Source organism: Cinclus cinclus, unplaced genomic scaffold (assembly GCF_963662255.1).
Source record: "Cinclus cinclus unplaced genomic scaffold, bCinCin1.1 SCAFFOLD_36, whole genome shotgun sequence".
NCBI classification, from domain to species: Eukaryota; Metazoa; Chordata; class Aves; order Passeriformes; family Cinclidae; genus Cinclus; species Cinclus cinclus.
In genome coordinates, this window is record NW_026912055.1 from 617,238 (window position 1) to 627,106 (window position 9,869).

The 9,869-nt window shown below is 46.2% G+C and overlaps 1 long non-coding RNA gene across 7 annotated transcripts; it reads left to right on the forward strand.

The window, feature by feature from the left end:
* Positions 1–377: 377 nt before the first annotated feature.
* Positions 378–9,370, forward strand: LOC134057131 (uncharacterized). Of its 7 annotated transcripts, none has more exons than XR_009934236.1 (6): positions 378–799; positions 1,351–2,240; positions 2,955–3,053; positions 3,393–3,458; positions 4,817–5,036; positions 5,798–9,359. It is a non-coding gene; the product is annotated as an uncharacterized LOC134057131 (long non-coding RNA). The 7 variants fall into 7 exon arrangements; XR_009934238.1 differs by lacking the exon at positions 378–799 and having other exon boundaries at positions 813–2,240; positions 5,798–5,885; positions 9,044–9,370; XR_009934237.1 differs by lacking the exon at positions 378–799 and having other exon boundaries at positions 813–1,473; positions 1,586–2,240; positions 5,798–9,358.
* The last annotated feature ends 499 nt before the right edge of the window (positions 9,371–9,869 follow it).

The window sequence follows — 9,869 nt, forward strand, 5'->3', positions numbered from 1 at the left end:
GTGTCTGTGCCAAGTGGGATTTGTGCTGGGGAGAGAGGTGCTGTGGGGAGCCAAAGGTGGAGTAAATCCTCTGTGGGGATGGGCAGCGAAGGACTGAGTAGCAGGGGAAGGAGAGGATTTCTAAAGGATACGACTGTTTCTGCCAAGAGCGGGGTGGAGCAGCGATGGGGGTGGTTGGGTTTGGCCTGGGCTCTGTTATTCTTGGTGCCATTTTAAAATTCTGTCGTGTGATTTACTGTGCGGGAGCTTTCGAACGAGAGCTGACAGAAATGTAGGTTAAGCCTTGGAAGTTGGGTCCATTGACTGCAGCAGCTCGCCGAGGCTGGAGGACTGGGGTGATGGCTGCTCCCAGGAAAGGTCACTTATTTATTGATACTGTGTCACATTTCCCTCAGCCCGGAATGGCTGTGAGTTTGTGCTCTTCTCAGTGGGGGATTGGAGAAGGTTTTGGCTGTAATTAGCAGTCGGAGAAAAATCCTGCTAAATAAAAGTGTCTCACCTCTGTCCCCCCTAAGTTATCCCAGTTTGTCCCAGCTTGGAGCTGCGCAGAAGTCAGGCAGGGGAAATGACCTCAGGGATACAGCTGTCAGTTCCAAGGCAGCGAGAGAAGATGTAGCAGCCAAGGGCAGGGGAGGGGAAAGGTTTCAGAAAGCATTTCTGTGGTGTAATGAATGCCAATTTCTGCTTGCCCAGGGAGAAGAGGACGAACTCCCAGCCATTCAGGCCTGACAGTCCCCTGCAGCGAGGGCATACACTGGAAGAGTTCAGGGTCGAAGACAAGGCTGAGGGAAAATCCAGGGTATTTATAAGGGATGATGGGAGGTGGGTCCAGGGTGAGAATCCAGTGGGTAAAGGGAAAAGTGGTGTAAGGGAGGAGTAATACAGGGCAGGGGCCGATAAGGTAGGATGGGTGGAACAGTGCAGTGAACATAAACCAGTGGGGGGGGCGGGGGGGTACAGGGATACAAGAACTTTCCAGAGCTGGGAGGAGACAAGGGATGACATAACTGGGAATAGAGGCAACCAATGGGAAATGAGGGTTATAAAGCTTTACCTTAAAGCTTTGCCATAAAGAATTTTTAAAACCTTTGACAACCTTCTTAGGAGCTATTCTAAACTTAAACAAATGCCCTCCAAGGTCTGGGGCCATGGGCCAACTCCTCACCCAAAACACTGGTCTGGCTTGGCATGTCAGTCAGTCCGATTCCTACACTGGGCCTCTGCATGATATTCGCCCAGAAGCTGCCTTTCAAGGACTGAAGTGGAACAAAAAGTATAAAAGAAATGTCATTCCCAGAGGGAAAACAGTTTCATTTCTCTTGTGTCTACTTTTTTTTTTTTTTTTAACAGTTACCTCAAAATTCCCGGATCCAGAACAGCTACTCTGAGTTTTGGTAGAGATTCCAAAGCGGGATACAGTAGATTTCAAAGTACACCTTGGAAAATCAATCGTTTGTCTGCAGCATGCAGCATGTAGGTGTGATGTCTGTAACTGGTCTTAGTTGATGCAGAGGTACTTGGAAAAAAACGTTTAATCTTTCATCTCTCCCCACCTGCATTCTTCCTAAGTGTACTTTTTATTCAGCAGGACTCGGATGAGAGAGAGAGAGAGAGAGAGAGAGAGGGAGGAACTCTCTTCACATCAGCGTCAAAGGAAAAAGTGTTCAGCGACTTACAGTCCTAGTGACTGTTCTGTGTAAAAGCAGGATTGTTTTGCCATCAGACCTTGCGTGCCGTACCAGTCTGTGCGTTAACAGGTGCCTAAGAAAGGTCAAAAGGGAATAACTCCATGTCGTTCACTCGTGTGAATCTTGGTGGGGAGCAGAGGCGAGAGTGAACTGCAGTGAGGGGGAGGTTACTGAAGCCCCAGTTTGTTTCCAGCGAGCGTGGTGTTGTGGTGTTCAAAGCTACAGGTGCCTGCTGGCCTGGAGCTGGATACTTCTGCCTCTGCTTTCTTTGGGGGTTGATGATTCCTTATGTTTATGTTGGTGTGCCAGCATCTTAGATACTGACGACTCTTTCTCCTCTCAGTGTCTTCTCCCATGTGCTTATTTAGCTGCTTAGCTAAAGGATTTGTCTAATGGTAGTTAAGGAATTCAGGTGCAGACTCCAACAGGACAGTCGTAGCTGCAGATGAATCTCTTTAATGCTATCATCGAACCCCAGCATGGTTATTGCTCCCAGTTTTCCTTGTGGAAATGTGAAACAGGAATTCATGGGTTCTTCCTGCATGACTGAAGGTGTGTCCCACAGGATGCTTTTGTGCAAGCATAGGAGGATGTACAGCAAACATTTTTACTGCAGTGTTTTCCCCGTTGCCTGGTTCCAGGAGAGCAGAGCTCACTGTTCGTGCAGCAGACAGGTTTATCCAAGTGCTGGCTCAGTGGCTCCATGGTGAAATCATGTACTGCCTCTGGGCTTCAGAGTGTCATGTGCAGAGATTCGCTTTTAACACGACTTGAGTTAAAATTCCTCTAAGAACTAATCAGTCCAAGATCCATTGCACTACCGCTTTTTCATGTTCTTGTTTCACTTTTTCCTGTTTGTGTTTCACATCAGTTCTTTTCATCTCTGATTCCTTCACGGCACTTAGACCCCATCTTAATTTCAGGGAAGATATTTGGATGCAAATGAAGTTTTAATTGGGATGCTTTTCTAACTACTCTCCCTCCAGGAGAGCTGCCTCAGCCTGGATGAGTGTGAGGGTACCCAGCTCTCCTTTAGGGCTGGGAGCACGGCAGGGTGCAGAGCTCATGGTGAATCTTGTTTCAACACTGTCAATACCAAAAGATGTTAGAACACAGTCCTTGAAGGAATAACGTACAAAAGTCTACTGCAAGCCTAGGGACAAGCTGTCCTTCTTAAAGATGTGCACTGATGGATGTTTTGTCAAACCCCTCTGGGGACGGAATGTGTGCCAAAAGCTTGGTTAACCCCTTGTCTTCTGCTGCTAGGGCAGCGTCTTAGCCCAGGTCTCGGGGGCTGTGTGGAGGTTGCTCCCTGGAGCAGGGTCCCCCCGTGAGGAGGAGCCAGAGATTGGGTCACTGGAGCAGGTAAGGATCTGTTTCCATTTAGTCCTTGTTTTTGCTGGCTTTAACGTCACGGCTGCAGCGTTCCTTCGGACCTTGTGCCCCGCAGCAGCAGTTCCAGCTGCTGAGCTGGGTGGGGAGCCGTTCTGGGCTGGGGCTTTCAGCCTCCCGGGCGTCCATTGAAATCAGCCCTTTGTTTGATTTCCTTCAGTCTCTGGGGTTTGCCACCCTCGGTGCCACGGGACCGAGCTGTGCGAAGGCTCGATCCCGTCGGTCCAAAGTCCTGGGCAGCGTTTCCAGCAGCAGGGGCTGGAGGCATCGGGGGCTGCCTTTGGAGCCTTGTTCTCCCCTTGGCTTTTACAGAGGGTGCCAGACTCTGCCCTTAAGGATCCAGTGTTGCTTTTGGACGTTGATCCTGCAGCTGGACAGGTCAGGTAACAGGGATTAGAGTCAGTTCTTGGGCCCAGCGCGGGTCTTGTCCCACAAAGAGCACTCTGGTGCCAGGGGGCTTCCTGGGGGCACTGGGCTGGTGTTAGCATCTTCTCTCTTATCTTTTGCATGATGTGATTGTCCCTTGATGTGAGAAGGCAGAAAATGAGGCAGGAGGGGGAGCTCGTTTTGTTTTTGTGAACTCCAGGCTTGGGGCAGCTGCAGGGCACTTTGGTTTGAAAAAAGGCTGCCCCGACACAGTGAACTTGACCCTCTCTTGGGCACTTTGGGATCCCTCTGTGCCGCTCTTTCCCCCGATCCTTCACCTGCGAGGTGTGGGCTCAGAATCAGCTGCCCCTGCTGGACGGGTTTTTACATGTACAAATTAATTTTGTTAGAGAAGCCGTCAGGTGTAATGAGAATGTATGGAAAACAGGTGGTTGGTACACTAGCTGATACACTTTCTTCTTCATTTCTTTAACCTGTTCTTAAAAGAAGCCCTAAACTGGAAAACTGAATTGGGGGGGGGGGGGGGGGGGATGGGGGGATGTTCAGGAGGTGCTTTTCATTTCTTTTGAAGTGTTGCTTTGGATTTTGGTATGTCAAGTGACACCAACAAAAGAAGATTGGAGGAACCGAGCTTCGGGACTCTGCAGTTAATTCTTTTAATGTGTTTGTGTGGGTGCAGAAAATGCCAAATCCCAAAGCAATTCTCTTACCTGTAACGTGAAGTGCAACAACATCTTTAAAGCCAAGTGCCCGGTGTGGGGTTCTCACGCAGGTTTTTATGGTCTGAAGGTTTTTCTTGCGTCCCAAAAGCCACAAGGAACCTGTCAGAAGCCGGCCTGCATTGCATATGTGGGATTTCAATTGGCTCTTGGATTCTTCCCTGCAACCTTCTCTGGAGTTTTTGTGCCAGAGGGGCTCCGACCCCAGAGCCGTACGGGGGGGGGGGGGGGGGGGTGCGTTGCCTTGATAGATGGGAATGAGATTGGCCAAGTCTGTCAGGAAAGGAAAACCATCCCCGAGGTTTGTTTGGCCAAAGATGGACCATGAAGACACCCGTACTGGCACTGGGTGTGAGCGCTGATGCTTTTGGGTGGTGTGGTGCCTGTGGCCCCTCAGAAGTCAGGGCGAGGCTGAAGGAGGGAGGGAAGCTGCCACAGCTGCAGGGGAGGGAAGTGCTGGCTGTTCCCAACTGCTTGGTGCAGAATTGGGAGAAGTGGGAGAGGAGCTTTCCTCCTTCTTTCTCTCCATCACTGGGCACGAAGAATATTAGGATGAAGCTGCACTAAGCTGTGTCATTTGTGGGCTGTTGACCGGTTGTTGCTTTTTCTGGCTTTTTCATGTATTTCCAGGCGGTGCAGTGAGGAGCAAGTTGCTGGCTTACGTGATTTCTGAGTGACCTGTCACAGAAACGGGCATCTGTGTGTGCAGGTGCTTCCTGGCAAATCCAGATGTGACGTGGAAATCCTAAGGGAGGAGTTCCAGCCTTGACCACGCGTGACACAGGCTTGTGGAAATGGAAATGGCCTTGGCAGAAGAGCAGCTGTGAGGTGAAGCAGGACTGCAATACAGGTAAGCAGAAGAACCAGGTGAGGTGTTACTTGTTGGTCCTGCGTGCACCTCGTGCCTCTGCCTGCTGCCAACACTTGGTGCTGCAGCTCCACAGAGCCCATTTCAGTGTTTGTTGGGTTTGATTTTTGCGGTCAGTTCCTGTAAACAACTCCCCTGCTTTACCTGACCCATCCCTGGGGTGTGGTCCAGGACTCACCCTTACCCTGGAGGAATTCTCTGCTCCCCTGGAGAGGGGCTGAAGGCCGGGCTTATGAGCAGAGGGAAAACAACCAAACCGTGGGCACTGTGTCCTGGATGCATGCAGCACCACGTGTTTTTTTCCAAGTTCCCAGCCCTGATGAATGTAAACAAGAAAATGCCTGTTCCTTGACTTGTCCAGCTCTCCCCCCTGCATCCCCTGCCCTTATCCCTTGCGTGCCAAGGTCCTGCATCTCCCTGGCTCTCCAGCTGCAGCCCACCTTGTCCTGCCTGTGGCTGAGAAAATATGGGCTGAGATTTTTTTTTAGCAGCTACCCATTCATTTAAAGAGCACAAAGAGCATACAGTGCAGAGAGTCTTTCGGAAAGACATCCAAAGTAGGGACTCTGCTTTTCCTGTAGTTCTCCTTCCTGTTTTCACCTGGGCTGGAAGGATGGGCATGGCCTGTATGTACCATATGAAAGTGATGTTACTAAATTTGTCCAGAAGTTCTGATGATGATGCTTGTTCCTCATTTTTTGACAGAAAACATTCTCATTTTGCCTTTCCCACATTGTTTCCAGGTGCTGCCCAGGGGGGACATCTGTGGCCTCAGACAGCGATGGCCTTGGAGCAAGGGGAGCCTTTGCACAGCTCACCTGCAGAGCTCAGGTGGATGGGACAGGATTGGTGTGGCCTGAGAAGTCCTGAACAGCTGTGTCTGTGTTCTGCAGTGCCTTGAAACCTTCCTCTGTCAGGTTTTGGAGGGGTTTCTCTTTAGGATTTCTTGTGATGCAGCACCCCGGGTGTCCCTTTGTGCAAAGTCCAGTGGTGAAGGAGGATTGAGTGAGTGACAAGTGGGGTCTGGCATGAAAATGGTTCTGTTAAAATGGAGCAAAGACTGCAATAAGAAAAATGAGCATTCATTTTAATGTCTGAAAGGGTTAGGAATAAAAATGCTGGAGAGGGGCACTTTTATATTTGAATTGGTGTCACCTGTCTTGGATCAAGCCCCACAGTGAGCAATCCAGATCAGAAGTGTGTAAGCTGGGATCCTTTGACTTCTGCAGGGGACTTCATTTTCTTTTCTTCTTCTTCTCTTCCAGGACCGGAGAAATGGTTGTGGAATTATTAGATGGCTTTTGTTAGATGCAGGTTTTATTTTTTCGGAAGTTTTTTTACTGCAGCCCTTTTAAGATGGTTTTCAATAATACAGTGTATAGTTTTATATTGTTTGTAGGTGGCATATGATGAGAGATGTTGTCTAGTTAATGCTGTATCTTTTAGTTTAGGTGTTGATAAGGTTTTTCTTGAGTTGAGTTTTGTTTTTGTGTGGTTTTTTTTTTTTTTGTGGGGTCTTGTTTCTAAAGGATGCGTTGCTAAGGTTTCTGATGGTGTTAGGGGCTGTAGCGTAAAGCATAGGGCTGGTTTTCAGTTATTTTGTGATGGCTTTTATTATTGTGAGTATTCAGTGTTTGTTTTGGGGGTTTGAGGTAATGTCATGTAGCTGATTTATTTGTTTTTTACTCTTATAATTGGGATATTATATGGGTTATGTTATTTATATTGGCTTGTTATTATATCAAAGGGGTTTTATGTGTTTGGTTTGTTTGATTAGTAGTGTATGTTTTATTAGTTTTATTATTATATCATTGGGCTTTTGTTTATTAGCAGTATATGTTTTATACTTGCAGATAATACGGGAGATATTGTTTATGGTTATATTTATCTTTTGGTTTTGTGTTTATCTGTAGGTGGTATTTGTGTATTGATGGTTTGAGACATAATGGGTTGATTGAGCTTGGAGTTAACTTCTTTTGGCGTAGTTAATTTAGGTTTATTTGTGCAATTTTTATTTTTGGGTTTGATTGGTTTGTTTGTTGTTTTGGTGTTTTTTATTATTTTTATTTTTTGGGAACATGGATATTTATAGAGTGGATTATTTTAGGTAGGTTTTTTTTTTACTGTAGTGGTTATTTTTTTTTTTTTAATATTTTAGTGCTTTTAGGTTCTTGTAATGTTGTCAATTAGTTTGGGTTTTTATATTTCTTTGTTTTTTGGAATGTTTAGGGTCAGTTGCCTTGTTCTGAGTTAAATAAGATGGTTTGATTTATTTTTTGTAGTAGTTCTTGTGATTTGTTATGAGGGTTTCTATACAGTTTTTTATTTCTGTTTCATATTTAGGATGTGATGGGAATTGTTAGTGACAAGAGTGTAGTGTGTTTCTTTTTTTATTGCTGGTAGTGGGTTGTATGGTGTAGGTTTTGTATTTTGCAGAGTATTTTTTGCTTTTATTTAGTGAGATCCAAGTTTTTGGTTTTAGGTTCATTTGTAATTATTTTCACCTCTTTGGGGATTTAGATTTTTGGTGTGAGTGCCCTGCCTGATGACAGTAATTGGTTGATTTCATGTGGTATTGGTGGCATGGTGGGTAGAGGGCATTTTTGTTTTGACTATTAATTTTAATATTGGTAGATGGGATAGTAGGAGGATTTGTGTTTTAGTGTTGATTGGTTTTGAGGTGGTTTGGATTTTTTGATAACTTAAGGTGTTTTGTGAGCTGGTGGATGTTTTATGCTCTTGGTAGGAACACGGTGCTGTTTTCTCGAGTGTATCCTTAGGAAGTGGATTTTTTCATTAGGTTTTTTGTTTGTTTTTCACGGTAAAATGTGTTTTTAGGAGAACTTGGGTAACTTTAAATATATTTTTGTTGAAGTTTTTTGTGTACTGTAGAGGATGTGGAGTTTTCTTTTAGTGTAATTTGTATATAATCTGTGGTAGCCAGTAGGATTGTGTTTTTAGTTTTGGGGTAGTTGTTTTTAGGTGTATTGTACGTTTGTTTGGTGAAGGTAAATTGAGGTTTGTGTTGGGCTGTTGGAGGAACAGAGAAAAATGCTTTGGCCATGTTAATACGAGTGTGCAATTCAGTTTGGATTTTAGTTTGTATTGGAGTTTTAATACATTTGGTTCTGTGTTGTGTAATGGTGGAGTTCTTTAAGGAATGATAGCTGGTAGTAGTTTATTTTCTGTATGTTGGTGTATAGGTTGAATGGGGTTGTTGAAGGGCGTGTGGGTTTTGTTGCTTAGTTTTGGGTTTTGAGTTACGGAGTATTTTGTGGATGGGACAAGTATCTTGAGTTGGGTGCTGTTGGTAGTGTCTTGTTGAGGGGGTAATTGGTATTTGTTAGGGTTTTTTAAAGTAGCTTTATTACAGTTGTTTGGTAGTTGAGCTAAGGTGTTGATTTGTTTTCTCTTGGTTTGGCAGTAGATATATAAAATGCTTATTTGAGTTTTGAGGGCTTCTGGAACATTTGTACTGGAAGAGATTTAGAGTGTTTAGAATGCTTCACTTTTTGGGTTTGTTATAATGGGATTTAAATACTTCTCTAGCTACTTTGTTAGGTTTTATTACAGTTAAATATTGTGCTTCCTTGATTTAGATATTAACAGATATGGGATTAGTTTTTCTATGTCGTGATGGCTTTAGTGTGTGCTGTGTATGAGTGTTGACAAAGGTTTTATTGTTTCGGGTGTCCCTTTGTGCAAAGTCCAGTGGTGAAGGAGGATTGAGTGAGTGACAAGTGGGGCCTGGCATGAAAATGGTTCTGTTAAAATGGAGCAAAGACTGCAATAAGAAAAATGAGCATTCATTTTAATGTCTGAAAGGGTTAGGAACAAAAATGCTGGAGAGGGGCACTTTTATATTTGAATTGGTGTCACCTGTCTTGGATCAAGCCCCACAGCGAGCAGTCCAGATCAGAAGTGTGAAAGCTGGGATCCTTTGACTTCTGCAGGGGACTTCATTTTCTTTTCCTCTTCTTCTCTTCCAGGACCAGAGAAATGGTTCCACTCCTCCCATCTTTGCCAAAAGCTGTGCTGTTTGAGGAGCCAGAGCCAAGAGGCTTCAGCACCAGGGCTCTGCACTGGAGGGCTCCCGGTCCTGCCCCCGCAGGGTTCCCCTTTTCCTCCCCGCTGGGATGAAGCGTCTATGGAATCTGGGATCTGGGTGAAACTGCAGCTCTGCTGGTATCCAGGGACGTGAGGTTCCGGGGGACTGCGTTTCCCTGTGGCTTTCCAGGTCGGCAGCAGCCGGAGGAAATGGGGTGCCAGAGCCGTGCCCCATCAGGCCGTGTTTGCCTCTGAGGAACAGAGAGTCCGGGCTGAGGTGAGATTGCCAGGAGTGCTTGGATGGATGAGCTGTGCGGGGAACGGGGAGCTCGGAATCGCAGCTGCTGCTGGATCCATGGCCTTAGGTCTGCTCCGTCTGTGTCTGTGCCAAGTGGGATTTGTGCTGGGGAGAGAGGTGCTGTGGGGAGCCAAAGGTGGAGTAAATCCTCTGTGGGGATGGGCAGCGAAGGACTGAGTAGCAGGGAAAGGAGAGGATTTCTAAAGGATACGACTGTTTCTGCCAAGAGCGGGGTGGAGCAGCGATGGGGGTGGTTGGGTTTGGCCTGGGCTCTGTTATTCTTGGTGCCATTTTAAAATTCCGTCGTGTGATTTACTGTGCGGGAGCTTTCGAACGAGAGCTGACAGAAATGTAGGTTAAGCCTTGGAAGTTGGGTCCATTGACTGCAGCAGCTCGCCGAGGCTGGAGGACTGGGGTGATGGCTGCTCCCAGGAAAGGTCACTTATTTATTGATACTGTGTCACATTTCC